Raw genomic sequence first — 26,619 nt, 5'->3', positions numbered from 1 at the left:
CATAAGCAGGAAGCGATAGGCAGAGCTAAGTGATTCCACAAGCAACAGATCAGATTTAAGCTCTGCAGTCCTGCCACACTCAGTGGTGGTGGTCAATTACACAACTCACTGAAGGAAGCGGCTCCACAAATATCCCCATCCTTAATGATGGGGGAGCCCAGCACATCAATGCAAAAGATAAGGCTGAAACATGTGCAGTAATCTTCAGCCAGAAGTGCCGAGTGGATGATCCATCTCGGCATCCTCCAGGGGTCCTCAGCACCACAGGTGCCAGTCTTCAGCCAATTGGCTTCACTCCACATGATATCAAGAAATGGCTGAAGGCACTGGATACTGCAAAGGCTGTGGACCCTGACAATATTCCAGCAATAGTACTGAAGACTTGTGCTCCAGAACTTGCCATGCCCCTAGCCAGGCTGTTCCAGCACAGTCAGAGCATTGGCATCTACCCGGCAATGTGGACAATTGGCATCCTGTACACAAAAAGCAGGACAAATCCAACTCAGCCAATTACCGCCCATCAGTCTACTCTTGATCATTAGTAAAGTGATGGAAAGAGTCATCACAGCACTATTAAGTGGCACTTGCTTAGCAATAACTTGCTCACTGAAGCTCAGTTTGGGTTCCGCCAGGGTCTCTCAGCTCCTGACCTCATTACAGCCTTGGTTTATACATGGAGCAAAAAGTTGAGCTCCAGAAGTGAGGTGAGAGTGACTGCCCTCAAGGCAGCATTTGACCAAGCATGGCATCAAGGAGTTCTAGCAAAACTGGAGTCAATGGGAATCAGGGGGAAAACTCTCCGCTAGTTGGAGTCATACCTAGCACAAAGGAAGATGGTTGTGGTTGTTGGAGGTCAATCATCTCAGTCCTAGGACATCACTGCAGGAGTTCTTCAGGGTAGTGTCCTAGGCCCAACCACCTTCAGCTGCTTCATCAATGATCTTCCTTCCAACATAAGGTCAGAAGTGGGTATGTTTGCTGATGATTGCATAATGTTCAGCACTATTCATGACTCCTCAGATTCTGAAGCAGTCCATACCCAAATTCAGGAAGACCTGGACAATATCCAAGCTTGGGCAGACAAGTGGCAAGTAACATTCACACCACTCAAGTGCCAGGCAATGACCATCTCCAATAAGAGAGAATCTAACCATCAACACTTGACATTCAATGGCATTACCATCCCTGAATCCCCCACTAGCAACATCCTTGGGGTTACCATTGACCAGAAACTGGACTGGATTACACCACATGGACTGTAGCAGTTCAAGAAGGCAGCTCACCATCACATTCTCAATGGCAATTAAGGATGGGCAATAAATGCTGGCCACACCAGCGATGGCCACATACATGAATTAATAAAAGGAAGGGCTCAGTCTAGAGATGAACAGATTTGGGTAAAGAATTAGACTGGAGTCAGCTCCATAGCTGTTCCCTCTATTGTAGACATGTACATAGTTATGTGTTGTTAATAAAGACTCGCTGTTAACATACTCAAGACTAAGAAGCCTACTTCATGATGTCTGAAGTAGGATTCTTCAAAACCTCTCCCCATTAAGATCCTCTTTAAAACCTATTTATTTGGCCAAGCTTTTGTTTGCCTGTCCCAATATCTCTTTATTTTGCTTGATATCAAATTTTGTCAGCTAACGCTTTTATAAAGTGCACTGGAATATTTTACTACATTAAAGGCACACTATAAACTGTTGTGTTTGATGAAAGTAGTTATGTTTTTTAAAGCACATATCCCACTTAAGTCAGCCAACGTGTGCATGGTAAAACATTTATCTTGCTAGCTATGTTTTTTTCTAACAACACCAACAATAAATGATTAACTGATATTAACTCTACCAACAGGCAGTTAGATAGCATTAATCAGATAAAGAAATCTGATTCTCACAAACGAAACTCAAGGCCTTGGCTGTTTAACCTTTAAACCATCTGATTGTTTCATTACTGTTTCTTAAAGATAGTGCCATATGTGGTGCCAAAGGTTTCCCGTGTTATTGATAAAGTGGTTTGATTGTCTAGGTACCATCTAAAAGTCTTTCTTCTTTTGTTTAATTTGTTGATATTCTCCTCTAGCTGCAGGCACTAATCCAGAGGAAAAAAAACAAAAATACCTGGACGAACTAATCCAGAGGCACTAGTCACCCACTGGTGACTTCCAAGTAACCGTTCTTAATACAAAAACAGAAATACCTGGAAAAACTCAGCAGGTTTGGCAGCATCGGCGGAGAAGAGCAAAGTTGGCGTTTTGAGTCCTCATGACCCTTCAACAGAACTAAGTAGAAATAGGAAAGGGGTGAAATATAAACTGGTTTAAGGCTGGGTGGGGAGGGTTGTTGGGACAAGCAAGCAGTGAGATTCGAAAATCCTGTTGAAGGGTCATGAGGACTCGAAACGTCAACTTTGCTCTTCTCTGCCGATGCTGCCAGACCTGCTGAGTTTTTCCAGGTATTTCTGTTTTTGTTTTGTTAACCGTTCTTAATATGTGAGCCTTAACGTAGGTTACCATGTGATTTAACTAAAGGGAAGGAGGTGCCACAGCCAAGTCTGCTCTGCTTTCCCCTAAAATCCACACACACAGACATTTCCATCTGGACTGGTGATGGGAGTGGTGCTCTCTGGAAAGTGATAGGCTGCTAGGGTTAGATGAAGTAGATTGGGAGGAGGCTCATGTGGAACATAAACATCAGCATAGACCAGTTGGGTTGAATGGCCTGTTAGTGAGTTGTAAATTCTATGATAAGGGTGAATAACTGTACCACTGGGCACCGAGGAGAATTTTAAGATCTGAACCGACATCACAGATGGATTGGAATCAAAGCTACGAGTTTCTGATCTACACGACTCAGCTACTTCCTGGATAAACATCCTCAGCAATCAAAGAAGATCAAGGTTATTTTTAAAAAGTACTATACAATAAACCTTTGAAGTGACACCATTCAGTGTCAATTGATCTTGGGGCAGTACAGCTTTGTGGAACCTAACATCAAATTGAACCCTGGCTAGAGGAATGTGGGGTTATTCTTTCCGCTGGCTCTATGTGATATGAGTTTGCTTATATCAATCCAGTTCCTAGTTTGCACAAATCTATAATAGTCACTGAACTGGCAGTCTTATTCAGAAAGTCCAGACGGTGACTCAAATTGGAAAATGGAGCTATCACATTTCTGCTGGAATGGCCACTTTTTTGATATTGAGAAATAGAAGGAATGTAGTCCTACATGAGAGCACCCATCTAGGCACGCAAAATGGCTCCAAGCAAGCCATGATAACCATGCCATTCCTAACCTGGGAGTGCTTGATCAGATAATACAGAGATGGCTCTACAATGCAAGTAACCTGTCCTAACCTTGCTATACTTGAATGTTTGGTGAGGTGCAGAGGGCATTTTATGCTGCAAGGTCAAAAAAAATAAATATAAGAGTGTTCTATATACACCAGATTTATGATAATGATTTGTACAAGATTGGGACACAGAGTTCTGTTTGTAAGAATACATGAAGAAATAATTAGAAGTTAACTGTCCTGAAAATCAGCTCCTTAATGGTGCAGAGAATATCAAGGAGCGGCTGGGTCATCAGGATAGTGCGAGCTCTAATTTCCAGTCTGAGCAGATTTAACTGCTTGAAGTCAAAAACATATAACGCTTGGTCTAGCATTGAATTCATCTCTGCTCTCCGCACAGACATCCATATGACCTCTGGTACTATGTCTGATCATTAAGAAAAATTAAAACATTCCACTTGCTAACTCCTTTTTGGGATTTTTTTCTGTCAGTTGTCTTCTCTTCCCTCTCCTGAAGACATTGACTTTTTACTATAGGCAACAGCTCCATGACTCAGCTTCTCTAGTCAGGTATTCAGTACCTCCTCACAAAGGCTATTCTTCCACTGTGAGCCTAGGCTGGCAGTGCTAGCAGGCAATATTACAATTCAACAGGGAGGAATCTTGATGAATCACAAGGTTATGAGCTCAATGCCCACTCTAGGACTTCAGCACAAAACTCTACGCTAACAATCCAGTGCAGGACTGAGGGAGTGCTGCATTGTTGGAGATGCTGCCTTTCAGGTGAGACATTAAACAGAGGCCCCATCTGCCTGCTCAAGTGGATGTAAAAGATCCCACAGCACTAATCTGAAGAAGAGCAGGGGGGTTATCCCCACTGTCCAGGCCAATATCGATCACCTCACCACCTCCCCTTTTGACCCATCCAACATCTCTAAGTTGTCAGGTTGCTTGCCCAATGTCCAGTGAGCAGAAATTTCCTCCATCCAAATAGTGGCAAGATCAAAGCCATTGGCACTGTTCCCTAGTCACAAACCATCCTTCTCTCTGGCAAATGTCTGAGACTGAACCAAATGGTTCGCAACCTTGGTTTCATATTAGAGGAGATAGTGGCATACTGTCACTCTGTTGAATCGTTGGATACCACCATTTGATTGTGGGTTGCAGCACAATATCAGATGGTGATGAATTCCGTAGCTAGCTAAGAAATCTGTGAGCTGACTGGAAAGAAACCGCAATCCATTGTATGTAGTGATAATGCCTGACAAACCCCATTTTGTAAACAACTTCTCTAAAATAACAATGGTGGTTATGCAATTTGCTGTAGCTATTTCCGGCCATTAGATCATTAACAGCAAGTGAAAAATATTGATTGCAAGGGGCTGCTTGCACTTCTCCAAAGATATCTACTTGGAGTTGTTGCCTTGGTTTTGTTGGCCATGGTGTCAGATTTTTTTATAAATTCATGGAGTGTGGGCATCGCTGGCTAGGCCAGCATTTATTGCCCATCCTTAATTGCCCTTGAGAAGGTGCTGGTGAGCTGCCTTCTGGAACCGCTGCAGTCCATGTGGTGTAGGCACACTTGCAGTGCTGTTAGGGAAAGAGTTCCAGGATTTTGACCCAGCGACAGTGAAGGAACGGTGATATATTTCCAAGTCAGGATGGTGAGTGGCTTGGAGGGGGACTTCCTGGTGGTGGTGTTCCCATGTGTCTGCTGCCCTTGTCCTTTTAGATGGTAGTGGTCATGGATTTGGAAGTTACTGTCTAAGGAGCCTTGGTGAGTTCCTGCAGTGCATCTTGTAAATGGTACACATTGCTGTCACTGTGTGTCAGTGGTGACAGAGTGAATGTTTGTGGATGGGGTGCCAATAAGTGGGCTGCTTTGTCCTGGATGGTGTCAAGCTTCTTGAGTGTTGTGGGAGCTGCACTCATCCAAGCAAGTGGGGAGTATTTCATCACACACCTGAATTGTGCCTTGTAGATGGTGGAAAGGCTTTGGGGAGCCAGTTACTCACCGCAGGATTCACGGCCTCTGACCTGCTCTTGTAGCCACAGTATTTATATGGCTAGTCCAGTTCAGTTTCTGGTCAATGGTAACGCCAGGATGTTGATAGTGGGGGATTCAGCGGTGGTAACGCAATTGAATGACAAGGGGCGATAGTTAGATTCTCTCTTGTTGGAGATGGTCATTGCCTGGCACTTGTGTAGCGTGAATGTTTCTTACCACTTGTCAGCCCAAGCCTGGATATTGTCCAGGTCTTCCTGCATTTGGGCATGGACTGCTTCAGTATCTAAGGAGTCATGAATGGCGCTGAGTGGCCATACTATGTAGTTTCTCATGAACTTTGTGGTGAACTATTGCTGGCTACCAGACTGTTTCACGGGATTGTTGTTTCATCTTAATGATACCCGGATATCCTTTATGGACAACATGTAATATATGTAGCCGTAGCATTTTCAGGATAACCACTCAAGTTCTACACACAATACAATTGTCATCAAACAATACAAGCTCATTGCGTACTCTGTAGTGTAGGATCAGTTCTTCCTCTATTTCACGAGGCCTCTCAATTTTTAGGTACAATTTACTTTCTTCAGTACCCTGTCTGTCACCGATTCTGCTTTCAACTCTCTTGTGTAACAAGATTTGCGATTGCGTGTGAAATCACTGCGACCACTTGACTTCAATGTCACAAGTCGCTTCGGTATCGTTAACTCTGTCTGTGATAGTAGCATGGCTAAGCATGTCAGCTACTTGGTTGATTGAGCCTGCGAGGTACTCAACCACGAAGTTGTACTGATGAAGGCGATCTGACCATTTGTAGCTGTGTAGAGGTCAATGACCTGATTCTGACATGGTTAATAATGTAGTCAGAGCTTGGTAATCGGTGCAAGAGTGAACTTTCTACCATAGAGGTACATATGCCATTGTTCACAAGCGTAGATGTGGACCTGTGCTTCTCAATCTTCAGTAGAGTATTTGCGTTCAATTTCCAATAACAGGCATGAAATGTAAGTGATTGGTCATTCGCTTCCTTCAATTTCTTCCTTCTTAGTTCTAATATTTCTTGAAGGTATAGCTTCAGAAAACACATCCATTATTGTTAATAAATACTGATTTCCACTTTTAGTCTTAGGGAGAATTCTACACAATCAATCATGACCCTGGTAAAAGGCTCTTCAAGTGCTGGTATTGGGATTAAAGTCACCGGCTTAATCACTGCTTGTGGTTTTCCAGTTATTTGACATGTATAACAGGTTCTACAGAATTTGACTACATCCCTATGCAATCCTAGCCAAAAAAATACCTCTGTATCTTTTCCTATATTTTCCTAATTCCTAAATGTCCCCCATTGGAATTTCATGAGCAATCCTCAGAATCTCATTTCTATACCCTAATGGGATAACTATCTGATGCACCTCCCTCCAGCTTTCATTTGCTGAGACATGATCCGACCTCCATTTTCTCATCAGAATACCTTCCCGAAGATTATAACATACTGGAATACATTTTGCTTCAGTTTCTGAATAAGCTTTCTGATATTACTGTTATAATTGCAAATCATTTCCCCTTAATTGCACTAACTTCTTTGAGTTAAACACTTCAACTGAACTGTCCTGCATTCCTTCCTCCTGAACAATGTTATCAAATACAGTGCCAGCTAATTGGATTTCAGCACCCTCTTCTTGCTTTTGAACTGTCTGCTTATCTTGTTTGTCTTGTTCTTCCCGAGGAGCCTTTGATTTCATTATAACACAATCAGGAAACAATCCAGGATGTTCCTTCTGTAACACCTCTGTTGAAAACACTTCTACAGGCTGCTCAACTACCATAGGTATAACCCACATTTGCAATCCAGCTATATCATTACCCAGAACAAATTAAGCCCCTGCAATGGGCAATTTTTTCACCACTCCAACTATAATTTCACCTGTCTTCTATTTGCTCTTTAAATTTACCTTCCACAACGGAATAGATTTAGCATCTCCATGTACCCCACTTATCATTACCTTCTCCTACAATACTGCCTTTGAACAACAAATATTACTATCCCACAACATTAAGGATTGATTAGCTCCTGTGTCTCTTAAAATTTTAACATCTTTACCTACTCCACCCTGTACACATGGAAAGACTTTCCCTTCACATACAAAATCTTTAAACAGCTCTGCAACCTGCTCCCCAGAAATTGAATCTGGAGAATTGATAATGGAAAACACGGAGATGGCAGATGAATTGAACAGGTATTTTTCATCAGTTTTCACTACAGAGGATACAAGTAACATCCCAGAGGCAGTTATAAACCAGGAAATGGAAGAGAGGGAGGAATTCAGGAAAATTACAAGCTGGTGTGAGATCGAGCTGCCCAGCACCCTTCTCATGCATACACTTCTGGAGGCCAACTATGGCATCAGCGTCGGAGTTCAGATTGCGCAGCAGTGAAGGAGAAATGTCCTGGACCAGGGTCTCCTTGGCAGCCGCTATCCTACCAGTGATAACCTCGGAGCATTGACATGCCAGAGCTATCATCTCAGCCTGACATGCCTTGCAATCTGAGGTGTGCAGCGGACGTCACTGATGTTCCCGAGTTTGCCTTTGCAGCTCCAGCAACTGTGGCATGACCAAGTCCCGTGGCTTGTCATCTGACTCAGACTCAGCAAACTTCTGGTCTCCAGCAGTCCTCCGAGTGCCAGGGACCAGGGAAGTCCCTGCCACTGCCCGCTGTGGATCAGAAAGTGCGATGTGCTTACCAGATTATGATCCCGAGGCTACTCTAAAGCTGGGTCCCACTGAGGTGTGTAGCTCTGCACTGGTAGAGGCTGTGGGTGAGCGTTGTGATGGGATTTCAAGGAGGGTGCCTTCAGGTTCCTCTTCAGAGGTTTTTTCGGGGCTTGATTGGAGGCCTTGGGTCATGGACTCCGTCGACTGCTTCCCAGATGTGCCTGCAAAAGCAAGGAGAGGTAATTAGTGCATGGCAGTGGCCTGTGAAACATTGTCTGATGGATGTTGTACTGCTGAATCTTCACTTGGAGGAGCACCGCCAACCTCACCGTCAGCACAGGAACGGTTCAGATCGTTGCGCGCCAGCTGGATGGGTCTGTTTTCAAAGTTCGGCATTTCTCCACCAGTCTACGACCTCTCCCTCATGTTGTGTGCCAGCTTGTGCTGCATGAATAGAGATGGAGAGAATGTAAGCAGGATGCCTGCCAGGCTAGATGATAAGTCTGCCTGGCCTGTGTGGGTGGTGAGTGGTCCCATGGAAGGGATGAGGACAATGAAGGTGTGTATGGGAAAGCGAATGGCTTTCCTTGAACTGGCAATGAGTGAGGTCCCTGTGGATTCATGATGGGTTTGTTGAGTATGTGAGTTGGGAGTGGTGAGAAGAGTGACTTACCCTGCACTGGGTAGCTGTCCACTTTTGCAGGGTGTTGGCACTGACCACCGCTGCCACTGCCTGCCAAGCCAGATTAGTGATGCTGCTACTCCTCCTGCAGCCAGAGTTGGGGTAGAGGACATCACAGCAGGCCTCCTTGGCATCCAAAAGGCGCTCGATGGACTCATCACTAAACTGGGGGGGCTGCAGTCTTTTTGCCTCTCGGGGCCATCCTGTCTTCTGTGCAGTAGTCCTGGACTGGAAGCACTGTGTGCTGCTGCACTTTAATTATGGCGCCCAGCGTGATGAAGCAGCGAGGTGATGACGTGGTGGTCGAATGAGAGCCTGCCTGCCATGGAAATGGTGTGTTTCCTGCAAATGCATAACTTGTGCAGCAGGTTTGGGACGATACAGCGTGAAACGCTGCCATTGTGGCCGGAGGGTAAAACGTCATTTTCCCCATTCATTATTGCACTTAGTGCAAATCTGGGATGATTCTGCCCTTAATGAGTTGCTGCAGTGCAACTGTTGGTCTCCCCATAAAGTCAAGGGCAACGCCTATGCTGGTACAGTCCCAGCAGTCTGTGATATGGCAAATGGATGCCTCTTGTATGCGTCTATTCTCAAGGGACCATGTGGGGGTCAGCAATCACAGACAGGGGTCAGTCACTGAGCTGCAGCCATGCCTCTGACAGGATACATTGCTTCCTGACCCCTTTGCCACTGATGGGATGGGGTGCTCCCCCACTACCAAACGCATCCTCTCAAGCCCCAAAGAGAGAAGTGGCATGAAGAACTTACCTTGGTGGACTGAATAAGGTCATTGACAAGCTTGCAGCACTGGATCCACGGTTCTTTTGGTGACCAATGGCATCTGACCTCCTCTGCAATCTCTGTCCAGGCTTGTTTGGTCAGGAAAGCCTTGTCCTTGTGGCCAGAAGCAGGGAGGCATTGCTGAGCTGTGTGGCAACCCAGGATCTTCTATCTGCTATTCTTGCTGCCACTTTCCTTCCTTTCTTAAGGTTTCCAAGCTGCCTCCTTATTCAGTAGTGGCGACCTTTTAATATGGCTCCAGCACCTCCGCAGTGTGACCTGACACTGCCCCTGCCACCTCCCTGCCCAGCTCGGCTCCCTCAGTGGGCAGCCACTGCACCTCTTAACTGTTAATGAGTTGACTGCTGGAAGATTGAGTGTGGTTGGTAGGCCCCTGCCCTAGCAAAAATGGTTCCCACTTCCAGTCCCAATGGCGGTATCTGCAGCCTAGCTGCAAAATTCTGCCCTATGACTCAGCTTAGCTACTCAATGAACTAGCACCCTTGGCTATTAATAGAACTCATTGGAAGTAGGATGAACTGTTAATTAATTTGCATGACCCTGGCCAAAGAACTCTGTGTCCTGCCTTTAAAATTATCTTCAGATTCTGTTTATTTTCCATTTGTATAAAGTTGAACTCAGTGCCAGCTGCTTTGCACAACAAGTGCTTTTTTAAACTATGTTTTTAAAAAGAGAGGAAACCTTGAGCTCTGGATATCTCAGACTTTACAAACCAACAAAGTACTTTTGAAGTGCAGTCACTGTTGAAATATGAGAAACACAGCAGCCAACTTGTGCACAGCAAGGTCCCACAAGAAGCAATGAGATAATCGCCAGATCATCTGTTTTAGGTGTCAGTTAAGGGATAAGTGTTGGCCAAGACACCAGGACATCCCTGATGTTAAGTCATCGACCTTAAATGTTAACTGTGTTTCTCTTTCCACAGATGCTGCCAGACCAGCTGAATATTTCCAGTATTTTCTGTTTTTATTTCAGACTCCCATTTTTTGTTTGAAATGTGCCCTAATCTCATTGATCTTGTGGCCTCGTGATCACGTGACCATTCTTAAAGTGAGACAGCGGGAATGACAGTACATCATTCAGGCGTAGGCTGAACATCTCCTGATGCCACATTTTCCAGCAGGGATCATTGGATAGTAATCAGGATTCCTGTCTGATTTAGTGGTTATAATTCATTGAGGTCTATATTTGGGTAGAGCAGTATAATGTTTATGTAACCGGGCATAAGAATTAATAACCAGAGAATGTGAGTGCAAATCCCAATATGGCAGTTGGAGAATTTAAAGTCAGTTTTAAAAAGAAATCTGAGATATATAAATCATATATATATCAGTGGAAGTGACCATCAATGTTGATTGCCAACAAAAACCCAACTGGTTCACTAATATTGCTTAGAGAAGGAAAGTTGCTCTCTTTACCTAGTGTTAGATTTGTGACTCCAATCCCACACCAATATTATTCATTCTTAACTGACCTCTGAAGTGGCCTAGCAAACCATTCAATTGTGTCAAACCACCACCAACAGTTTAAGAAGGCCCAACACCATCTTCTCACCTATTAAAGGTGGGCAATAAATGCAGGCCTTGTCAGCAATGCCCATTTCTCAAGGATGAATAATGGAAAAAAAACCCTGAGTGTCCTAATACCAACCTGGCTTTGATCAGCTAACTCAGCACAGACTAGAAATTAAACCTGGGACTTCCCTGGCTTGTTTGATTTAGCTCCTCAGTTGGTAAATATCAACTAGCCATCAGGGAAGTGGCCATCCTCTGACCCCAATTATAAAAGAGAGGTGTGAGTCCCAAAGCAAGCAGCACAGTCAGGGAGTCCAGTTGATCTTAACAGACGGGCCTTATTTTCATAAACGCTTTTGGTGAAACACCTGAACCCAACCAAACCTATTTAGTGACTGACAACAGCAGTGGAGATTTGACAGCAGGAGCCAAGCTGGGAATCCATGGGATCATCCTCAACGATCAACTAAGTAGTATAAGGGATGGGGGGTGGCCTGGCCTCTTGACATGATTTGGAAGGGGGTCTCTGGATACGAATGGATGAGGGGTGCTCTAGAGGTCATCGGAAGGAGTCATAACATACCTATGGAAAGATAGGCCCAAGGCTTCTTAATGGGGCCTGCAGGAGCCTTCCTGCTCCTAAAGCCCTCAAGGGCACCAAAAAATAAATATGTAACCACCTGAGCCTCTCCTCACTAACAATCCCCTTCCCGACAGGACTGACTTGATGGGGAAGTCGCCATTTCTCCCCTGCTCAGGCCTCCTCAATGCCATTTGGAAATGGTCATTGCCTGGGACTTGTGTGGCACAAATATCCCTTGTCATTATCAGCCCAAGCCTGAATGTTGCCCAGCACTTGCTGCATTCAGACACAGGCTGCTTCAGTACTTGAGGGGTTGAGAATGGAACTGAAATCTATTACCATTACTGTAGCTGGTTACTATTACTGAAACTAGCTTGCTCCCCCCAGAATTATTTAATTAGAAGAATCTAAATTCCCTAGCTGCCATGGTGGGTTTTGAACTTATGGCCAAGATTTTGCACTCGTCAGGCGGGCTCGGCAGGGGCAAGTGGGAGCAGTCGGGAAGCCAATGCCGCCCGCGATTGGGGCCCGACTGCGATTTCACGCTGGCGGGCCAATTAAGGCCTGCCAGTGTGAAATGTGTGCTGCAGCTCTGCCTGTAGTTGGGGTGGGGGCAAACATGCAAGTTTGTGCACACGTGCAATTGCGCGCAGGAAAAGCTCCCTGAGGCACAGAACTATCTCAGGGAGATGAAGATTTTGAAAAAGAAAAAGCAAAGAATTTAAAAATGTTAACATGACCCCACATGTGATTCTGTCACATGAGCAGGGACATGTTAGGAATTAGTTTGAGAATCTTTAATTTTTTTTTAATGATGGATCGAAACCTCATCTCGCCCATGGTTGAGGGTCTGCCTCTGTTCTTTGGTGGCGGAGAGGCGCCGTAAGCCACCTTTTCAACGGACAGCCCTTGTCATTCAGCAGTCATCCATCCAGTCAGGCTGGAGAACTGAATAGCTTTGGCACCTCGGAGTATCTCAGGATACAAGCGTCATGAGAGCTGCCAGGGCATCATGCACAGACTTGCAGAGTCTGCGTCCTGTTGTCACATACTATCTGGACATTCATCAAGTGGAATCCTTTCCTGTTGATGAAGACACCCGGCGAACCTGCTGGCGTTTTGATGGCCACATGTATGCAGTCGATTGAACCCTGGATGCGGGGGAATCCAGCAATTGCTGCAAACCCTCTGGCTCATTCAGCCTGGCTGGTCTTGTCCATATGGAAATGAATAAATGTCAATACCCGCCTGAACAGGGCTTCTGTCACCAGCTTGGACAGCTGATTGGGGCATTCCACAAAGATGCCCCACTGACCCCTGGAAAGAGCCGGAGGCATAGAAGGTGAGGGCCACTGTGACCTTCAGAGCCACTGGCATGGGGTGTCCACCCACAAAGTTGCAGGTGATCTCAGGGGCAATCATCTGGCAAATGGCGGTCACGGTCTCCCCGGAGAGGCCTCCTTCGGCATTGCATCTCGAACATATTGAGGTAGCTGCATCACTGCCTGTAAAGCCAGGCAACATGATAGTGGCACCTCCTGTGGCCCCTTCCGCCTTGGGCTATTTGTTGGTGCTGCGCCCCTTGTATCTGCGCCCCTGCTCCCACAGGTCGCTCCCCTGGAAACTGAATTGAGGCAGCTGGCCTGTTCTCCCTTCTGCACCTCTCTCTCCTCAGAGGAAGGTGCCACCAGCGGAGACCACAAATTCCCATTACCAGGGTAACAGAAGTCTGTCTGATACCTGGAAGGGTCCACACAGTCTGAATCCTTGGAGACACCAATGAGTCCTGAAATGAAGCCTAGAAATGCTTAAGAATGAAGCTCAGAATGGAGATGGAGCTGTCAAGTTCAAATAAGCAACCAGCAGCAAACTATCTCCTCAACTCCTACTATTCATACTGGCAACGCTGCTGACCCTTTTTATCTCACCCTTGGATGAGGTTTTGCTGCCTGCCTGCTCGTTTTTCCCGTACAACGAGCATGAAATCGCACGGGCAATGTAAAATCAGGTTCAATTAGGTTTTTAATGGCTTTAAGCGGCCTTTTACTTGATGGCAGGCACAGTTCCAAATCTGCGCGCTCTCGCCGACCTAAAGATTGCACGCGTGCAGGATGACGTCGGGACACTCGCCCAACATCTGCTCGCGCTATTTTATGCCCGATCGGGTCGGGCCCACGCCCACCAGCAAGGCGTAAAATTCTGCTACATTTGGGTGGACCTCAAACATTCCACGGCATGACGCATACAGCAGACAAATTGTCCTTGTGTCTGGACCAACATTAACCTCTCACGTAAACTATTAAAACAGATGAAACAGCCATTTATTGCATTTGCTGATTGTGGGATGTTGCTGTGCTCAAATTGGTCAAATTTGCTGCCATAATAGCTCTAACTGTGATACAAAGATAATCCATTGGTCGCAAAGCACTTTGGGACAACCTGAGGATGTGAAAGGTACTAAATAAATGTAGGCCGTTTTATGTATGCCTCCACTCATAAATGGAAAATTTCTCCTTCCCTCCTTAATCTTCTTTTTCCTTAAGATACTGGGGATGAAATGAAATTTTGATGAAGGCATAAAATGAGTGGTTGCAGATTGGCCGCCTGATATACGTCCCACCTAATTTTTTAATTCCAGTGAAATTCCATTTTGCTGAAGTGGCTTTACTTTTCTTTGTGAACCTAGTAATTTGTTCATTCAGGGTAGCATCACTGAACACAATCCTATTTGCTTCCTATCAGTTTGGTCGGATTCCAGAAGATGTCACTGAATATTCCAACTTCCACAGCAATGATGTTTTTTAATTGCAGAATCCGTTTATTGAGTGCTGAAATTGGAATTTGTATTTAGCTTCATCCTTCTAGTGTAGTTTTAATAAACAGGTTTATGATTTGTGGTGTCCTTGGGTACATTTTTTATCTTATCTTAAGAGAAAATGGAAAAAACAGTACCAAGGGATAAACTATGAGAATAAGGAATAATAATATGAGAAACAGTCTTTCTCCTGATATGTTCTGAGCTCAAATTCAGCCTAGGCTGATAGCAGGAAAGTCTTTCGATCTGTCCATTAGCTATAAGGATGTCATGAAGCTATTAATGTATATAATATTATTGGAAAATATTTTTCTTTTAAAATCGAGGTTTAGTCTGTGGGTGAGTCTTAATTGGATTAAAGACAGCTAGACTGGGTGCTTTTATATGTATTAGTTTTGAGATGTAAACAGAAAGGTAGAGTGCATTTGCATTTTTTAGAATAGAGCATTCAAGAAGTGGGGTGAAAACTGACACATACCTAGCAGATAGCAAGCAATATGTTTACATTACTAATAGGGGAGAATTTTCTCCCCGTTGCGGGGGGCTGGGCACGAGCGGGCACAGGCAGGTGCGCAGCTGATTGCCACCCGCATGGGCAGGCTGAGCGCTCCCTGTGCAGACGGGGGGGAGGAGGCTGAGTCGGGGCCTGTGCTCTTTCGCGCATGCATGTGAAAGAGCGCAGCTCTGTGCCTCAGGGAGATTATTTGTTTGATTATTATTAATTGAAATAAAGCAAAAGAATATTATTCAGACATGTCCCCTCATGTGACAGTGTCACATGAGTTGGGACATGTCACTGATTTTTAATGAAAATTTTCATTTGATTTATAAAGCCTTCATGAAACCTCATCTTGCCCATGGATGAGGTTTCATGATAAATGCGAAGGCCGTCCGGGCTTTTCACCTGCCCTCCAACTTTAAGGTCGGGCAGGCATCTATGTTAATTTTTAATTTGTATTTAAATGGTCTTAATAGGCCTTTGACGGTTCGGCGGGTGCACAGCCGGCTCCGGCGCGCGCCTGCCGAACTGAAGATCTGAATGTCGCGCGGTGTCGTAACACTCCACCCTGCTCTCATGCCCACATGTCTGTCCTTGGTTTGCTGCATTGTTCCAGTGAAGCTCAACGCAAACTGGAGAAACAGCACCTCATCTTCCGACTAGGCACTTTACAGCCTTCCGGACTGAATATTGAGATCAACAACTTTAGATCTTGAACTCCCTCCTCCATCCCCACCCCCTTTCCGTTTCTTCCCCCTCCCTTCTGTTTTTTCCAATAATTTATATAGATTTTTCCTTTCCCACCTATTTCCATTATTTTTAAATGTATTCCACCCATCGTTTATTTCACCCCACCCCTACTAGAGCTACCTTGCTTGTCCTGCTCTCCACTCTTAATTAGCACATTCTTTGAGATGATATCACCACCTTCAACACCTCTTTGTTCTTTTGTCTGTGACATCTTTTGGTTATCTCCTCCTATCACTGTTTGCTTGTCCCAACAACCGCTCCCCCCTCCCCCCCCCACCTTAAACCAGCTTATATTTCACCCCTTTCCTATTTCTACTTAGTTCTGGAAGGGTCATGAGGACTCGAAACATCAACTTTGCTCTTCTCCGCCGATACTGCCAGACCTGCTGAGTTTTTCCAGGTATTTCTGTGACTTATATGGGAAATGGTTAACTGGTCACAGGTTAATTGGCCATTTGTCTGTCTGTTGGTGGGATCTTGCTGTACATCTGTTTGCCTAAAGAATAACTGCCACTATGTTTCAAAGTAATCTATTATCTGTGAAGCACTTTGGGATGTTTCTGAGATGGGCCTTAAGACATTATTTTAAAGAAAGTTCTTTGTTCTTTTGCACTGGTACAGTGGCAGCCTCTTGTTAAAGGCAATATTCTTACTTTCTTATAAAGATAAGTACAGATGAAATCCAACTCAACTTTCCAAAGCAACCTATAGTCTCTTTCCTGAATCCCCACACTCCTCGCAGCATTTAACTGTCTTGTTTGATTCCAAAGGGTTTCTTTCACTTCCTCTACCTATGTGATCTTATCGATATAATTTGGTTCAGTTAACGAGGGAAGAAATACTAAGGGAAAAAACAAATTAATGTATACCAGCAGTAGTAGAATGGCTGGAAAGCTCTTAAGATTATAAAGCAAACACTGACAAGTGACAAGACAGTTCACAAACAGGGAATCTGAACAATGGGCATAACCCGGTGTGAGTTAGTGTCTTCAGGAGAGGAGGGGAGAAAGTTAACGGTCATATCAAAACTGATTGTGCACACTTAACAAAAAGACTGAACACAGCTTTACTTTAACATGTTATGTGATGAAGAGATCCAGTAATAAGAAAGGGGGCAGTTCATTTCCTCCTAAGTCACAAGTTCAAACCTTGAATCCAAAATCGTGTTCTCTTTAGAGAACAGATAGGCCAAGAACTAAAAGACAAACAAAACAGATGAATTTCCATTTGTCATCATTCTACATAAATTTGAATAAAAATTTTACTATTTTTTCTATTTTGAAACCGCATTTACATTCCAGTAACAGCCACTTTCTGATCCTTAACCAGTTAGTCATTCCCTGTGTACAAACTTAAATGATGAGTTTTGGCAGGTTGTTCAATCAGGTCTAATCCGAATCTCATGCTCATGCTTTCCAGTGATCAAGAGCAAGATTCCTAACTGCATTTTCCACTCTCTGAAATACTGAGTCATAGCTTTACCCACTCCACCCCATGAGATCAACCAACTCCACACAGGATAGGAAATCACATAACATCCTGCTGAACCTCAATGTTATATCTTGTTTTTAACCTCAATGCCATAGAAGGACAGAGGGAAGAGGTGGGTGTAGGTAAGGAGTGGTCCTGGAACCTCTGCCAGGTTTAGACATTCACCAGAGGATTAGATTGTGGGTGTAGGATGGACTTTCATCTGATTTGCAGTCTGTCGCTAAAGCCCCCAGTGAGTTCAAAGTAAAGCGTGAGGGACTTATAGTGTGTGGAATGAAAGACATGAGTCTACTCACTGTGTGAGCATTACTTTGAGGCTGTTTGGTGAAATGGATTCATATCAGTGGGGGAAAGTACCACTGAGCCCAATGTTAGTTTGTGAGGTCAGGAATAACTGTGAAGACAATCAGTACACAGTGTAAATTTAACAATCGCAATATTGTTCAACCCTCGTATATTTTCCTATGATTTCCGATCATCCCCACCATCTTTTGGACATCTCTATCTGTCTAGCAAGGCAGGTGTGCAATTTACCTTGGTCTGCAAACAGTTACCAGAGCATACGACAGAACAATTTGGAGGTGGTCTTCTCTCTTACTCTCCCTTTGCAAGCTCTCTGGGTGTGACGGTACCTCCACTCACTGCCTCTCTCTGATGGGCTAACCCTGATGTGGAATGTAATAAATCAATGTGGCAATGATGCATTGCACTCCATTTTACTTCAATTGTTCCAACCAGTAAGAAACACTGGAGGAAATTTTAACCTCTCCCAAACAAAGGGCATGAGATTTTTAGGGAAAGGCTACCACCTGTGGCCGTTGGTTGCATGGTATGTCTTTACTCCGCCTTTGAGAGGTAGGGCACCTCATTATAATAAGTGCAGTTGGGAGTCTAATTAAATTTAACTGGCTGGCTGCATTTTCCAGGCCTCAGGAAGCCAAGTAGCAAATTGGAGATGGGAGCAGATGGATCATGCAGTTAAAAGTGCTATTTCTAGCACTACTTGTGAGCCAGGGGGAGCAGGAGTACCTTCTGCAATTGCCCATAACAAACCCACAATCCCTCCATTCTGCCCGCAATCTTTCTCAATTCCCCCCTCCATCCCGATTGACAGACTGACACCATCCACCAATCCCCAAGCTTTCCCGCTTGCTCAGGATTATCCCCAATAGCCCCTGGCTATGGCCATCTACCGCTGACATTTCTGTCCAGAGATCAGCCAGCTTGTTGATCTGGCCAGTTGCCTGGTGGGATATGGAGTAAAGGAATGATAATGAGGTCCTGCTATTAAATTTGCATGATGCCAGCATTCCTGGGATTTATGAGAAATCCCCACCCCCACCCCGTAAATATCAGGGGCCATTATTTTTACAAGTCACAGTGACCGAAGATCTGAAACGCTTTTCATCTCTTCCAGGTATCAGACTGGAGACCAGTTTACCAGCGAGTCATCATTAGAAGCCTATGCCCGATGCCTGAGGATGGGACGCCGCTGCATAGAATGTAAGCGCTCTCCTTTTTCCGATTCTCTCACCTTTTTTTCCCTTCAGCACAGGCTCCACTGTATTACAGTTCCCCTAAACCATGGCTATTTTTCATGGGCAGTTAAGCTGCCAGGCTCAGTGCAGGCCAAGCTTGATTCCAGCATCACCTGATGTCACCTGATGTTCATAGCAATGCAGCCACATCCAAGCCAGCTGGAGAGTGGCCAGGAGTGGAAACATTGGCTGATTGTCTCCTCCTTAGCCTAAGGGTGATGAGCAAATCCAAACATTGCTTCCATTGCCCCAGCTGACTCAGTACAGAGTGGGATTTGAACCTGGTTTTTTCTTGGCCTGTGTGGTTTTCTTATTCATTGAAGAAAAGGCATATCAGTAGTTGGTGTGAGTTGGCACAAAATGTAGAGGACAAAGGAGGGGAAAGGAATGAGGATCCAAGTTAAGTAACCTCATATACTTCACTTCATGCTCCAATGGTAAAGGATGTTGTGAATTAACAAGTTCCAGGTGATGGTAATGGTATAGATGTGCTATTTGTACTGTGTTTGTTTTGGGAAAAGAAATGATTGGCCTTGGGGAGGGAACAAGGCCTAGGTCAGTAACATCCAGTAAAATTAAAGACAGTCCAGCATTTGCCCACCTCCCCTGTCCCTACCAAAGAGAGAAGAAAATTAGGGAACAGGATAAAACTTTAGCCAGGATTATTTACTGGTCCATACTAACATGTGACTAGAAATTGGTTATACCATATTGTTTGAGTAGTGGAGAGTAAATTTGGTCTATCTTCTGTTCACTCAAGGGATGTAGCCAACACTGTTAATATCAATACTTATTGGTCATCCCTAGTTGTCCTTGAGAAGTTGGTGTTGACCCACCTCTTGAACTTCTGCAGTCCATGTGGTGTAGATACACTCACAGTGCTGGTCACCATCAATTAGAAACTTAACTGGACCATTCACATAAATACCATGGCACGAGAACAGGTCAGAGACTAGGTATTCTGAGCTGAGTAAATCACCTCCTGACTCTCCAAAACCTGTCCACCATCTATAAGACATCAGTCAGGAGTACAATGAAATACCCTCCACGTGCCTGGATAAGTGCAACCGTACCATTAAAAAAGTTTGAACCCATCCAGGACAAAGCAGCATGCTTAAATGGCATCCTCTTTACCACTTGAAACATCCGCTACCTCTATGAGTGGTGCACAGTGGCTGCAATGTGTACCATCTACAAAATGCACTGCAGAAACTCACCTAGCTTGGCAGCTTTTTTCCTTCAGGACTCAGCCAGCTTGATTAGTAGTGATGATACTAAGCCACTCTTAATAATATTGGGTATTGAGCTCCCCCATCCAGACTACAATCTGTACCCTTGCCACTCCCAGTGCTTCTTCCAAGTGGTGTTCAACATGTGAAACACTGATTGAAGTTTGAGGGAGAGTTATATGTGGCAATCAGCGGGCCGTTTACTTACCCATATCTGACCTGATGCCATACTTCATGGGGTCTGGAGTCAATGTTGAGGACTCCCAAGTCTACCCTCTCATGACTGTATAACACTGCACCACCATATCTGGTGGGTCTCTCCTGCCAGTGGGGATCAGAACATTCCTGGAAGGAGCATGCCTTCATCATCTCAGAGTAAGTTACTCCAACAGTTTGAGAGGGCACTCTATATAAGTTTGCAACCAAATGGCTTAAATGTTCATGAACGCCAAAGGCCTCCTCAAACTAATTGTATGTCTTGAGTTTCCTTGAAACAAAACATCCTCAATCTCTGTCCTGTAAACTATTGGCCTGTCTTCAGCATCCCCTTCCTCTTTCAAACAGTTCTGTGCCATTTTCTCATCATTCCCTTTTCAACTCTTTTTACTCCTGGCTTGGCTTTCTTGACATTCCCGGGGCGGTCACCTACAGGCAGCCACTTCATCCACTGGCTGTACAGGCAGCCACTCCATCCACTGGCCATACAGGCGGCCACTCCGTCCACTGGCCGTACAGACGACCACTCCGTCCACTGGCTATACAGGCGGCCACTCCGTCCGCTGGACATACAGGCGGCCACTTCATCCTCTTCTATCCCTCTATGTTCACCTCCATGGTACTGGTCTATCTTAGTTCCATTCTCACCTGGCTAAACCAAACAATCATGTCTTCTGTTACGGTTTCTTCCCCTGCCCCCACACAGTTGCCTCACACGTGTCTCAAAGCTCCATCTTTGGCCTCTTGCTTCTCCTTATCTCCATACTGTTTATCAGCAACATCGTTTGTAGATATAGAGTCAATCCCAACCCTTTACTAGTTCTACCTTTCTGCCATTACCCTTAATGCCATGATCACTACTCTGATATCCAGCTGCTTAGCTGCTACAAAGCACCTCAACATTGGCAAAACTGAAGGTATTTTGTTTGGTTCTTAGCAAAAGCCCAAGTACTGTCCTTCCTCCTTGCTGCTCAGTCAGACAGAGCCTGATGTTTACAGCCTTAGTATCCTGTTTAACCCTAAATTTACTTCTAAACTCCACATTCTAGCCACCACCAGCATCACTTAATTCCACCTCTGAAACATCACCCTATTCCTTACCCTCACTGCCACTGTGATGCCTACATCCAGCTCATTCTAGGGGGCGGATATTCGCAGAGTCGGGCTGGATGCTGAAGGCCCTCCCCTGTTCCTAGAAGATCCCATTTGTTGCCGACAGGAGAAGGGGGAGGAGCAGGAATTACACAGGCTGTAAACATGAACTCAACAGGGCCATTTGAAATCAGTGCTGAGTTCAAACAAACATCATTTTGGCTATTCCAAGGGTCTTAATTGACAGTGTGGGAGTCACAAGTTGATGGTGGTGATGAAAACGCTCTTGAAGGATGGATAAGGTCTGTTTAAGTCTCATCATCTGATGTTAGTTAAATCCCAAATACATGGGAAAAAAACAGCCTGCAGCTGTCATTTAGAGTAAAACAAACACCAGCTGCTGGGGTGTATTGCTAGACAGGCCATCCGGTGGTTTAGAAAAAAGTTACCGTCTGTTCCTGCAGTTTCAATAGACTTCATTGTTGACATTTACCAAGGTGTTGTTATTAAAATGGAGCCCATTATGAACCCTTGGCTGAGTTTCAAAAGCTCCATAGCCACTTATCTCAGTGGGGGCTGAGTTCACATTCTGATTGACAATTTTAAGACTGTATTAAATGATTAACTCTTTGATGTGGTTACTAAATGGAAATTTGTTTGTTTTAATAACAAGCTGACCACTTGAGGGGATTTAAAATCTTTGACTGGGTTTCACAAATGAAAGGTTTTTTCTGTGTCAAATGTGCATGAGTGAAAACTCTCTTAGATTGTTGGAGGTTCTTTTCATTGCCACATGGCTCCTGTGGTCTGCCCATAGTGGATACTAGATGATGGGTTATGGAGGTGGCATGGGGATGAGGGAGCATGGAGGTGGTATGCGGGAATGGAGGTATGAGGTGGAATGGAGGTATGAGGTGGTATGACGATTTGAGGGGACATGGAGGTGGTATGAGTGTATGAGGAAGCATGGAAATGGAATGGGGGTATGAAGGACATGGAGGTACCATGGGGTTTATGAGGGGGCATAGTTGAGTCGGTGATGGTGCTGAGGGCTAGAGGGCCTAACCACCTTTTATAAAACTGGGCTGAAGTCTCTGAGAACTGAGACAGGCCTTCTAATCAGCCGGCCCCAGCACTTGTCCACCTACATGGCCACTTCTGAACTGCCTCAGGAGTCAGCAGGCTGGATTCAATCACATCCCTACCTCTGCAGAGTAAAAACTGGCATGCAGGAGTCCTTTCCAGGCCTGTCAGTTTGGGAGATTTCCTGACTCAGGCTTCCCTTCTCCGTGGTGAAAATCTAGCTCTAAGTCTTGCTCCCCTATCTATTGCAATCGCTACTTCAGTGGCTCCCTTTCTGCCGATTTCGAAACTCTTGTCTTCATCTACAAGTTGCTTCATAGCCTTGGATTGCTGGTTCCAGTCCTGCGTTCCTGCCAGCACTCTCTTCTCAACTCTGCTTTCTTTTCAATCCACCTTCCTACAGGTGTACTCCATAAATTGAAATAGTCTCTTCAAATATCTCCACCAGAGCAAGTTGTCTCTGTCACCTCTTTGAAAATCAACTTTGATTTGACTCACTTTTGGTCACTGCCCCATCTTCCTTCTCCCATCATCATAATGATTCCATTGAAACTCAACATGCAATCTGACTGCCAACTACTTGACAGCAAATGGTATTTTTCTGTTTCCAGGTAGCAAGGACCATAAGAAGACAGCTCTGAACCATATAATGCGCCTGATAGAATTTCAGCCACTTCATGGCTGTTTCACCCAGTGTACCTTTCAAGATTATATACGGCCACACCCCACATAGCCTTCCATCCTTCTTTATATATGCTTCTCTCACTTTAAGTGTAAAGTCCAATTTTTCTACAGTCTTTGTAAATTTACTTTTCTCATAATATAAAAATCTTTCATGTTGTCATTGGCCTTTACCTTTTGGGAAAAATAAACATATTGCTTTTCCCCACTTATCTTGTTAGTTGTAAACATTATGCCATCCCTTTGAAAATCAAACAACCCCTCCACTTATCTAAAAATGCAAATTTCCATCACACCGTATCTGTGGAACCCTCATCCTAGCCTATCCATCTCCATTTCAAAAGCCTGTTTTTGATTATTTCAAGCTTGTAGTCTAAGTGTCTCTAGTCTAATTAAATCAGTCACACAGACAGAACCCTCCACACTCAAACTCATAAGCCTACAACAATATTATGAAAAATATGAGTTTCGTGACATGTCACACCTGAAAAGGTGTCAAGGCCTACTTCAGACACTTGAAAGGAAGAAATGCAATGCAAAAGACTGAACTTTAATCTCCTGTGGTTGCAGAGATAATGGAGACTAATTATTGCATCTCAGCAGAAACCATCTCCTGTTCAGTTATATCTCATAATGTGGAAATGGTCTGAGTTGAAAGAAAGCAGATTCTGGGTGAAAGACATGGTTGTTCTAAGGCTCTGCTTCCACCACCTTTTCAGGAAGAGAGTTCCAAAGACCCAACCCTCTGAGTGAAGTGTTTTAAGTGGGCGACCCCTTATTTTTAAACAGTGACCCCTAGTTCTAGTTTCTCCCACAAGAGGAAACACCCTCTCTACATCCACCCTGTCAAGACCCCTCAGGATCTTATTTGTTTCAATCTCTTTCTTTGACTCAAGAAAGCCTAGTTAAATTGACTTCTTCTAAAACATAAATATATTTGGACTGAGAAAAGGTATCCATGAGGGAAGGGATCCTTTTTTAATTCATCTTATGGTGACCAGCCGATGAGGTTGAACAAAGATGGGGAGCCTACTCATTCCCCCTCACCCGGGAGCATAACAAAACTGGGGTCCCATCAGGAAGTTAACAATTTGGGGTATCTCGTCCGGGATCATAACAAATTGGAGGACCTTGCCTGGGGACTGGTTGTAGCACAATGAAGTGCCAGTCTATGTTAATGTATTCTCATCCTAGAGCAGAGTTTAAACCTACAACTTTCTGATTCAGATATACGAGTGTTACCAGTTGATTCAAATAAGTGTGACAAACACATGTTCCCTTTATAGAGTACAAAACCTGTGAATTGTGACAAAAGCTTGTCCAACACTTCAGCAATCTGATTACTTCACCATTTGTCTTGGGAGAAACCGATCACTCCTAGCTTTCCAATTTCCAACTACCCCTCTCTAGCCATCCACCCATTGCACCTCTGTTGCTATTGTCTAAACCATGCTCTTGCCAATGTGTTTAATGCCCCTGTTCTCAGCAAGTTGATTGCTGTCTCCACTCTTGTCATTCTACACACCCTGTCCCTGTATTTTGACACTCTTATGTCAACAAACATATGTGACAAGTTCACCTCCACATTCTCCTTCAAGTCACACACCACACTGACCCATATCTTTGTTCCTCCACTGTCACCAAATCAAGCTCTGCAACTCTCTAACACCATTGTGGAGAGTACCTTCCCCACACAGACTGCAAAGGTTAAAGATGAAGGCTCACCACCACTTCTTTAGAGTAACTAGGAATGGAAAATAAATCTGGAAATTCCCAGTGATGACTGTACTCAAAAATGAACTTTTAAAAAATTGAGCCAGAAGGTCATGAGTTCAAGCCTGACTCCAGGGATGTAAGTACATAATCTAGGCTGCAGTACTGAAGGAAACCTACATTGCTGGAGGTGTTATCTTTCAGATGAGATGTTTAATGGTGGCCCTGTCTGCCTGTGCAGGTGGACAGGATCTCATAGCACTATCTGAGCAACAGGGAAGTTCTTCTGGCTCTGGGACAATATTTATCCTCAATCAACATTACCTCATTGCCATATGTGTAATTTTGCTGAATTCAAATTGCAGCATTTGCCTAGAAAAAAATCAAGTGATGACGATTATAATTTGTATTCAAATAGTGCCTTTAACTTAGAAACATATCCCAAGGCACTTCACAGAAGCGTAATTTAAAAAATAGATGCCAAGCAAAAGAAGTAGATATCAGAAGGGATGAACAAAAGCTTGGTCATAAAGGTTGATTTTAAGGAGTCTTAAAGGGAGGAGGTGGACAGTTAAGAAAGGGAATTCCAGGGGGCTAAATGTAGGAAGCTAGAGGCACAGCCAGAAATGGAGGGGGTAGGTGATGAGATGCACTAGGTCAGAATCAAAGATACAGAGAATTTGGAGAGCACTGGGTGGAGTTGCATGCTTGAAGTCGTTACAGAGATAGTAAGGGGTGAAGCCACTTAGATAAGATTTATAAGTTTGTGGTGCTGAGAGACTGAAAGCCAATATAGGGAGGGCAGACACGATGGATGAACGTAAGAATATAAATAGGAGCAGGAGTACGCCATATAGCCTCTCAAGCCTCAATAAGACCATGGCTGAACTTCTACATCAACTCAATGGAGGGGTACAGTGCCTTTGTGGTCACATTACCTGACTAGTAATCCAGAGGTCTGGACTAATGATCCTGAGACAGTAGTTCAAATCCCACAATGGCAGTTAGGGTATTTAAATTCAGTTAATTAAATAAATCTGGAATAAAAATAGCTAATATCCGTAAGGGTGACCATAAAACTACTGGATTGTTGTTAAAATCCACTCAGTTCACTAATGTCTTTATTAAGGGAAACAAATTGTTCGTTCTTACCTGGTCTTGCCGACATGTGTTTCCAGACCCACAGCAAAGTGGTTGACTCTGAACTGCCCTCTGAACAGGTCTAACAAACCATTCGGTTGTATTCAAGAGATGGCTCACCACCACCTTCTCATGGGAAATTAGGAATAAGCAAAGAATGCTGCCTTTGCCAGTGAAGCCCACATCCTCTGAATGAATAAAAACACTTCACTTTCCTGTCCTCTTCCCATATCCCTTAGTCCAAAAAAATCCTAATTGTACAAAGTAGACATGTCGTATACAAAAATAAGAGTGGTACTGCCAAATCTAGACCCCCCTGGTTGTCTGGAGGAATACAGGGGAAGATCAAACAGAAAAAGAAAGCGTACAATAGGCACAAAGAACTAAGCACTGCAGATAGCCGAGAAGAATATAGGAAGTGCAGGAATGAAGTAAAAAAGGAAATAAGGAAATCAAAGAGAGGGCATGAGAAAAGATTAGCAAGTAAAGTTAAAGATAACCCAAAGATGTTTTACCAATACATTAATGCTAAAAGGTTAGTTAAGGAAAAAGTGGGACCTATCAGAGATGAAGATGGAAACTTGTGTGTAGATGCAGAGGCTGTGGGAAGGGTTTTGAATGAATATTTTGTCTCTGTGTTTACAAAGGAAAGGGAGGATGTAGATATAATAGTCCAGGAGGAACACTGCGAGATCTTGGACGGGATAGTCATAAAGAAAGAGGGAGTACTCGAGGGGTTGAAATCCTTGAAAGTTGATAAGTCACCAGGGCC

The 26,619-nt window shown here is 44.3% G+C and overlaps 2 long non-coding RNA genes across 2 annotated transcripts in view; one reads left to right on the top strand and one right to left on the bottom strand.

Annotated features, from left to right (window-relative positions):
- Positions 1–23,020, bottom strand: part of LOC144679369 (uncharacterized) — a 42,470-nt gene extending 19,450 nt beyond the window's left edge. Inside the window, exon 1 of the long non-coding RNA XR_013576334.1 lies at positions 22,812–23,020. This is a non-coding gene — a long non-coding RNA (uncharacterized LOC144679369). The remainder of the gene's footprint in view (positions 1–22,811) is intronic.
- Positions 1–26,619, top strand: part of LOC144679368 (uncharacterized) — an 81,900-nt gene that overhangs the window by 2,224 nt on the left and 53,057 nt on the right. Inside the window, exon 2 of the long non-coding RNA XR_013576333.1 lies at positions 18,573–18,658. This is a non-coding gene — a long non-coding RNA (uncharacterized LOC144679368). The remainder of the gene's footprint in view (positions 1–18,572; positions 18,659–26,619) is intronic.

The sequence above is a fragment of the Cetorhinus maximus genome, chromosome 4, assembly GCF_964194155.1.
Source record: "Cetorhinus maximus chromosome 4, sCetMax3.hap1.1, whole genome shotgun sequence".
Lineage (NCBI taxonomy): Eukaryota > Metazoa > Chordata > Chondrichthyes > Lamniformes > Cetorhinidae > Cetorhinus > Cetorhinus maximus.
The sequence above is the reverse complement of the archived record's forward strand: the minus strand, read 5'-3'. Positions and strand labels throughout refer to the sequence as shown.